The following is an 8951-nucleotide window of genomic DNA, read 5'->3' on the forward strand; positions in this document are numbered from 1 at the left end:
TTAATAAAGATTATATAATATTTTTTTAAAAAAAAAACAATAAATGCAGAATATGGTTCGTGACATTATGTGTCCTGAAGATCATATTGTTGAATACCTTGATCGCCCACCATATGTGTGTATTCATTATCTTTGTTCATTTATTATTATTATTGTTGTTGTTGTTGTTCATTATAGTATTATGATTATTATTGTTATTATTACTACTACTCATTATATTTTTCAATTTGTTTCAGAATTCAAGAGATTTGGGATCAAGATATCTCTACCAAGATGTATATGATCTCCAAATTGAAATCGAGTTACGAGATAGTGAATTTTATCACATATCTCAAATACTTGGAAGACTTACTTTGCATAATGCACTTATCAATGCATTGATTGAGCGGTGGCGTCCAGAAACTTCACATTCCACCTTCTACACGGTGAATACACGATTACCTTGGAAGATGTTGCACAATGGGCATCCACTTCGACTGTGGCCCTCGCCTCCACAAAGCCTGCAACGCCTAGGACCACGCATATCACGCATATCCATTTTATTCAAGAAGTGGGTTATTTTGGGACGCCCTTTGGAGACTCGCTTTAAGTGCGGATTAGGTATATGTCTTGGTTCTTGATACACCGTCCATGTTGTTGGATTTTCTAATGGCTTAAACCGTGTTCTATCCACCTTTTTTTATCTCATCCATCCTATATACCTCATGAACGTATTGTTGCCAATCAAGTCGTTAGTTCGCATAACATGTAAAGACATGGTGACAAGAGATTTGATCTGTCTGAAACTCACCACAATCACAATACCGTTGACGGAAATTCACCACGAACTCCATACCACTGGCCATTTCACGTACCTCAAAGACTTCATTCTGCATGTCAAATAGGTTAACTTAGATGTTTCCCGTTACTTGCTGATTTGATTGAAGTTTGTTGCTAGCATATTCAAAAAATACATGCCCTGCATTCCTTCGAACCTCAGCCTCAACCCTCTTCCTAGTGAACAACTCATTTAGTCAATAAAAAGTTGCTTTACAAGTGACGTGATAGGAAGATTTCGCACTCCTTTCAAAATTTCATTGATGCACTCTACTAGATTTGTGGTCATATGACCCTAACGATATCCATTATCAAATGCCAAAGCAAATTAATGTTGTGGGATTCGATGGAGTCATCGCGTGTAAGCCTCACCACGCTCACGCAATCTTGCATACTGCACATTAAATTCACGCACAATCCTACAATAGCATGTAAATAACCAACAAAACAAAATCAATAAGATGGGTGCTATATGTTCCTTGTAAAAACGAAGACGCCATTATTTCACAATAATTTACGTACCCATGTTGACTATCATTTTCTGTAAATACGGTGCCTTGAAATTTCTCAAGAAGTTGGATGCTATGTGGCTAACACAAAACATTCGGATAGCTCTTGGAGACTCCCATAATCCATTACTACGAGCTATTGCTGAGGTAATAGAATAATGTCGATCAGAGATAAGTCCAACACCATCTCGAGTCATCACATATGTGCGCAAATGAGTAAGAAAGAAGTGCCATGCATCAGAAGTCTCACCCTCAACAACGGTAAATGCAAGAGGCATAATATTACCATTGCCATCTTGAGAAATTGCAACTAATAGAGCTCCTTTATGTTTTCAGTACAGATGTGTGCCATCTACCTGTACAATTGGTGTACAGGTCCTAAATGCTCTGATGCAAGGATTAAAGCTCCAAAATACCCGCATCAGTATCCTAACATCCTGGACTACCTCATCCCTTGGTATGCTGGTGTAGTTTTGATCTCAACTACTACTGACGGTTCTTTTTGTGCCATTGCTTCAAACCACGATGGCAAAGCTTCATAAGAAGCTTCCCAACCACAAAAAAAGTTCGCAATTTCCATTTTCTTGGCGAGCGCTGCTTTGCGGTAACTTGTCGTATAATTGAATTTTGACTGCACTTCAGAAATCACAGATTTCATTTTCAAAGATGGATCAGCTTCAACCAATGGCTCTATCACCTCTGCAATCATGTATGAATTTAGCTTGGCATGATCTTGAAAAATTCTAGTTCTGATGCATCTGTGGCTACCATTGTATCTCCTTATAACCCAACAAAACTTTCTCTTAATAAGACTAGCCCTAATAAGCCAATTGCAACTTGTTCCGTATTGTACACATTTAGCATAAAAAGTGATTGACTCAGATTCACACACCCAGTAATCCACTACCCTGCGAATGGTATAATCTTTAATTGCTGCAATAGCAGTCTCTCTAGAACTGAATTTCATGCCAACAACAAATTCACCGTTCGTAACAACAACAGGATCTAATAATAATAATAATAATAATTGAACGTTTTAGAAGGCTTAGAGAATGGGAGGTTGAATCTATTACCTTCTTTAATTTTAATAAAATAACCCTTTAAAACAAACTTTCAGTCTAATTCTGTTTGAACTCAACAACGAAAAATTTATGAGACAATTTTATTTTGTCTCATGAATATTAGAAAATAGAACAAAGAAGGGAAGAGAGAAGCTGACACCATCTTGTATCCTGGTTCAGTTGCCTTCTGCAATGCAACCTACATCCAGTTTTCACCACAACAGTGGTGAAATTTTTATATAGTTAAAGTATTACATACATCAATTTCATAGGATTGACACAATCCTTTCACTCTCAAGTTCTAACCTAACTTGACTTGGTTATGCTAATATCTAACTCTTCACTCTTAGTGCTCACCCAACTAAGAAAAGGGTACCTCACTGGTACAAGATACAAGACACAAAACCAACCTAAAAAATCTGAAATCACTCTAGGCTTTTCACTCTAGTGTATCACTCAGCCTTTTATCTCACTCTTTGGCTTTTTCTTAAGCTCTCTCTTTCAGCCTTCTTTTTCACTCAAGAAATTACAGAAAAATATACATTGAAAATGAAAACTACAATCTATAAAACATGAAGGAGATTAATGATTCAACAGCCTCTTTGCTATGTGATGAACCAAATTTGCTTGCCTCTAATTTAGTTCCTCATTCTGGCGGAATGCTCCTTTGATTAGGAAACACTGTCCAAGTTGATGAACTTCTTTAGAGAACTCTTCTCGGAACATAAACCTCAAAACGCTGGTTATCTCTCCTTGCTCCAGAAAATTGAAAATCTTTCCTTTTGTATCATCTTGCATATTACTGAGTTGCTTTCTACCAAGTCAACTCCTTGAGCTGTGTGCTACCAGCTTAGCCGTTCATTTTCTTCCATTAATCCTTAAATTAGGAACTTTGGTTCTGACCCTCTTTCTTGACCGAAAGCTTTAGGGAAGCAAAGAGGAAAAAGTTTTTCAATGGCAATCCGACATCTGAACCCTTGAGATACTACTTGGTTTCCAAGAAATAATCTTGGCCTTTAATTTACAGCAGTGCATCTCAGAAACCCCTTTCTCCATTTATCTCAGATTGGAATAGCAGAAAACTGGAGATGAAAGGAAGAAAGTAAGATGCATGTAAAAGAAAATGAATCACCTTTAGCCTCTGACTTAGCTTGATGTGGTTTGATTTGGGTGATTAGACCTCAACCTTTCTTGCTTAATCCTTCTCTTTCTTTCTTCTTTGGTGAATAGTTGAAGAACGAAACTTTCTCTCTCTTTCCTCTGAGTTCTGACCGAAGTGAAAAAATGAACGTTGCTTTAGAGGCAACAACTTGGAGGAATGAGCTTGAGTAAACTTTCATTCGGGCTTGGGTTGGCTTTCATCCTGATCAGCCCAAGTGATTTTTTTGCTCAATCAATTTGGGCTTTAAGTGATTTATAGCCCATTTTTGTTTCTGGTTTGATCTCCATCCTATTGGGATGCTGCAATATTATTTCTTTGGCCTGCATTACTTAATAAAAGATAATCAACACAAATTGGGTAGTTAACCCAATGAAAATAATGTTTGTCATCATCAATTATGTTAGTTAATTTCTTAACTCAACAATCTCCCCCTTGATAAAAAACATAATTGAAATAATGATCAAAAGGAATTGAAATTTGATAAAGTTTAGAGACTTCCCTTTGATTTTGTGTTGCTCCCCCTTTCCTTTAAAATGGTTTCTCCCCCTAAATTTGTGCTCTTCTCTTCTCTCCTGTTTGCATATTTTCATAAGAAGCATAACAATTTGACTATACACAACCTGTTAAACATGAATGAAGCAAACGACAAGGTTTTTGAAGAGTTTGGCATCTAAAAGTCCATCCCAAAATTGAGCGACCATATCGTCCATGAAAACTAATATTTAGTTTAAAACTTTTCAACAATTAACAAAACAGAGCATTAAGTCTAACGATGGCAAAACAGCAACCATCATTTCAAATTCTGATGCCAAAAAAATCACAACAGCAGCAAAATAACCAGAAAAATAACCAGATAACCAGATTCATGATTCATACTACTACTCCCCCTTTTGTCATTAAAGGTGGAACAAAAGAGTCAATACCTGCAACAAAATGTTAGTGCTAAGTCCAAACCAGTAGGTAACTAAAACTAAGTACAACAGTTGTTAAAAGTATTACAGTCATCTAGAATAAGACATAGAGTAGTTCAAAAATAAAAGACAACAGTTTTCATGAGATAAAAGTGAACACAAGGCAACAGCAACATGAGACAATCTCAGGCATCCGAACCATCTTCCTCAAAATCAGCTTCTTCTTCAGCATCAGTGGTAGCATATTCATTTTGTTGAAGATTATCAATGAACTTTATGAATACAGCCACTCTATCTTTGGATTTTCTGAGGAAATTCTCATGCTTTCTAGTTAGCTTCCTGTGTTCTCTACTCAAAGCAATCATATGGTTTGACTAGGAAACAAATAAAGTAGATTTTTTCCCAGTTGATACTAATGTACCCTCAGTAGAAGGTAGAAGAGAATATTCAGGAACAGATTCATTATCATCATCATCTAGAACCACCCTTTCAGAGCGAGTGGCTCCCTTTTTTTGCTGTTTCACTGAACCACCTCCTTTTATATATGAGTGTCTATTTTCATATGACTCATTGGACAAATCAACACCAAAATGTCAAAAATACAAGTTAAGAACATGCCATAAGGGAGGGCTTTATCTTTCTCACTTCGAACAGAATCAAACATAATCTAACCATTAAATAAGCAAAAGATATTTCTGTTTTTGTTAGAAGAGCATACAAAAAAAGAGTGTCAATGTAAGATACCCTTTGATATGAACCACTCTGAGGAAGGATGACATGATTTACTATACGGTGTAATTGAGCACGTTCATAACCTAGGACTCTGTGAGTAGGGGTGATGCCATCAATCAAAGAAATATATTCACAAATATGAGCCAGAGCATCATTGAAAGAGATACCAACTCCTTCATCTCACTTACTCAGTGTATTTCAAGGAATCACTGATAGTTTCATTGTTTAGCACAATGTCTCGGCCCTTGACATAAGAATGAACACTGCCCTAATGGTAAGTCATATTTTCATAAAACTCTTTTACTAAAAGTGGGTAGACAGGCTTTTTGATGTTAAAAAGATTATTCCAGTCCAGAAATTTTAAATTTTTAACAAAAGGAAAACCTTTCTTTTTTGGATTGGGTAAATCAGCAAGAAAAGTGGGACATAGGGTACGGTACTTAATAACTCCTTCATAAAAATCATTATTCATGGCAGACCTAAATCTGTGAGGGTTATAATTTGAGTGAGAGGTCATGAAGTGTGATTTGTGTGCAAAGAGATCAGTGTCTGGTTCCCTAACAGTTTTAAGAGGCATACGTGGTTTACCTCTCTGAGGATGAGTAGGAACAGACCTTGGCTTAGGCAAAGTTGACTTAGGGACTAGTTCTTCAGTAGCAGGGCGTCTACCCTTGGATGAACTGGGTTTGGAAGGAGGCTCCTTTGGTGGTGGCGTAGACTTGGCAGAGGAAAAGGGAATCCTCGAAGGATTCTTGGTGCGAGCCATGGTGTCTGTGCGTGGAGGATATGTAAGAGGAGAAGGAGAAGGCGTAAATGTTCAGTATTGTGAATGAGTGGAGGCTTTTAGTTTTGCAGGAAGCTTGAAAATATTTTCACAAGGAGGCTTTTAAGGAATAGTTTTCTTCCTCATTTGGTTGATTTCTGATTTTGAACAAAGAGAAGCAGTAAATGTAAACCCCGATAAATTAGTAGATAATTAATCAATAAATTAGTTTTTAATAAGGAAGATTAAAAATGCAAAGATGATATTAAATTAGGATAGAGCTCATCGAAACGAGAATTTTGACACCAATTTTGAAGAAATCGGTCCAAGATCGGACCAAACGGGCCGAACTGGTTGAACTGGGCCCAACCGGGCCAATCTTTAAATGGACCCACGTCCTTTCTTCATCCTCATTTCATCTGAAATGAGATTGAAAGCTTCAGGGAAGGAGAAGAATGCCGAACCCTTACGGTGATTTCTGACTCACATAACTCCTCCGTCCGAGCTCCGATCGCAGCACCGTTTGCGACCATGCGATCACCGCGTCAAACTCTACACTTCTACAAGAACAATTTCATAGGTAATTTTTTTCTATCCCCAGCCATCTCTTCCCCCAATTTTGGAATATTAAGCGGGGATATTGAACTTCTTTGTTCTTTGATGTTTTAGGATCCAATTAGCTCGAGAAAAATGTACACTCTTGCTTATGTGAAGCTTGGGTAAGGTGAGGATACCATAATTCTATTTTAATTTTATTAAATTTGAGCTTTGAGTATTAAATTGGATATATATGTGTTATAAATGTGTATTAGGTTGAGAATAAATAATTGGAGCTTGAAATTGTGAATATTGGAACTTGGAGGAAGTTGAGCTTAGAGTTTGTTGAATTTTGAGGAGCTGCCTTGGTTTTGAATAAATTGATTTGGTCGTTACGTGAAAATCGGTCAAGGTATGGTTTAGGTTTCTTGCATTTAATATATAAGGTTCTGTGAAAACTTAGGCTAGATGACCATAGGGTAAGTTGGAAAGTATGTGTATATTGTGGTTTATTATTTTGTTATTAAATATGGATTGATGTGGTATTGATTAGTTGAAGGATTAATGAAATGATAATCAATGAATTGAGGACACAAATGTGTAATTCGTAAACTATGGTTTGGTTGTGAGACTTGGCTTGTATATATGCAATTGTTGTCGGTGGTTTTGGCTTGTGTATATGTGATAATTGTGGGTGTGAAGTATGATGTTTATGGTGGATATGGTATTGAGGAAATAGGACTTGTTGATGTTAGTATGTGCAGGGGAATGTATTGGGAGCACGAGAATTGTTTGAATGAGGAAAGAGGTTTTGCAAGTTTTTTCTAAAAGTTGGTTTTGGCCGAACTTTGGCGAGGTATAACTTGGCTTCTGGACCCTCAATTAGCTTCCAACTTGTTTTAAAATGAAAATTAGATTCATGAAGTTTATGTCGTTTGAAGAACAGAAGGAAAGCAATTTAAAACGATTGAGTTATGCCCGTCGAAAGTTTGGGTGACAAATATGTGATGATGCACCTAAAAATTGTAAGGTTGCAGCTCTCTGGTTGAACTATGGTTGTTTTTTTGAAAAAAAGTACAGCCACGCGTACGCGTGGCCCACACGTACGCATGGAATGGAAATTTTGGTTGCACGATGCGAGTATCCCTGTGCGTACGTGTGATGGACCACCAAGCATGCCCACGAGTACGCGTGGCACCTGTTCTAGTAAACATGATTTTTAAGGTTTTAAAAACCTATTTCAAACTTCTACACCTCTATTTTCATTCCGTTGGTCATAAATAATAGTGTTAAACCTGATAATCAGATGAAGTTAGGAAATGAGGATAACTTGAAGGTGAAGTACAGTTGAAAGGTGATGAATTGATTATGAGATGTTATGGATAAGTCATATATGATACTTGACGGGATATTCTGATGAAAGATTATGTATGAAATTTGGCTTGAATGATTTAATGATCTGATATACGAGATTTCCTACAAAAAATGTCGTGGCTTGCCACCACGTGTACCAGATTGAAAACTCGATATTCTGTTGATCCTACGGTGTGTGACCAGACACTATAAATTCCCGGGAATGTAACCCCCATTGAGCATTATTGATTATTTTAGAAAAAGCTATGCATAGACTCTTGGGGATGCACGTCGGGGGACAGTATAGGTTTTTGGACTTGTCGGGTTGGCTGGATAACCAACAGATGAGCCTCATCAGCCATAGGACAGGCATGCATCATATGCATATTACTTGAATTAATTGCTTGTGTTGTAATTGGGTGTGCTTAAATGTACTTGCCATGTTAAATGTATATGTGTTACCTGCAGTATTTGTAACCTTCTTGTGCTTGCCTTTATCTGTTTATTTGTCTGTAAAATGCATGATGGAGTTAGAGGTATGGAGAATGGCAATATGAGACTTAGATTTAAGATTAAGTTTGAAGGATTACTATGTGTTCATAACACACGCAACGGAAGAAAATAAAGTAATCCTTAAAGATCTATTTTTGTGCTTAAACTTTATTCCAATAATAAAGAATATATAGATCAGATCTAAATACCTGAGTACGCTAGTAAAAATCTTTTTTCTCCTTCGATGGTACGAAGGCGCTATGCGTATCCACACCGAGATCAACCTTTGCTGTCAACTCCTTGACCAATGGACATCTGATCTAAATTGAGAAACCTCTTGCAACTCTTTGCACGCCATAAAATTCTTCTCCATGAATTAGGCTCACATACATTTATGTGCGTAGAGGTAAAGGAATAAAACTCTTGTTATTCTCTCTTGTGACTTTCCTGTACTCTTGACGTACATATATATAGTATGAGATTTGTTACTGATTTTAAATTCGATTCTCAATTCAAATTTAAATCATATCTTGAAATTCCAAATCTGAATCCTTCAAATTTTATGAATCATATCATAACTCAATTTGAAACAGAATCAGTTAGGATCTCATCCAA

This window comes from Arachis duranensis, chromosome 2, assembly GCF_000817695.3.
Source record: "Arachis duranensis cultivar V14167 chromosome 2, aradu.V14167.gnm2.J7QH, whole genome shotgun sequence".
Classification (NCBI taxonomy): Eukaryota; Viridiplantae; Streptophyta; class Magnoliopsida; order Fabales; family Fabaceae; genus Arachis; species Arachis duranensis.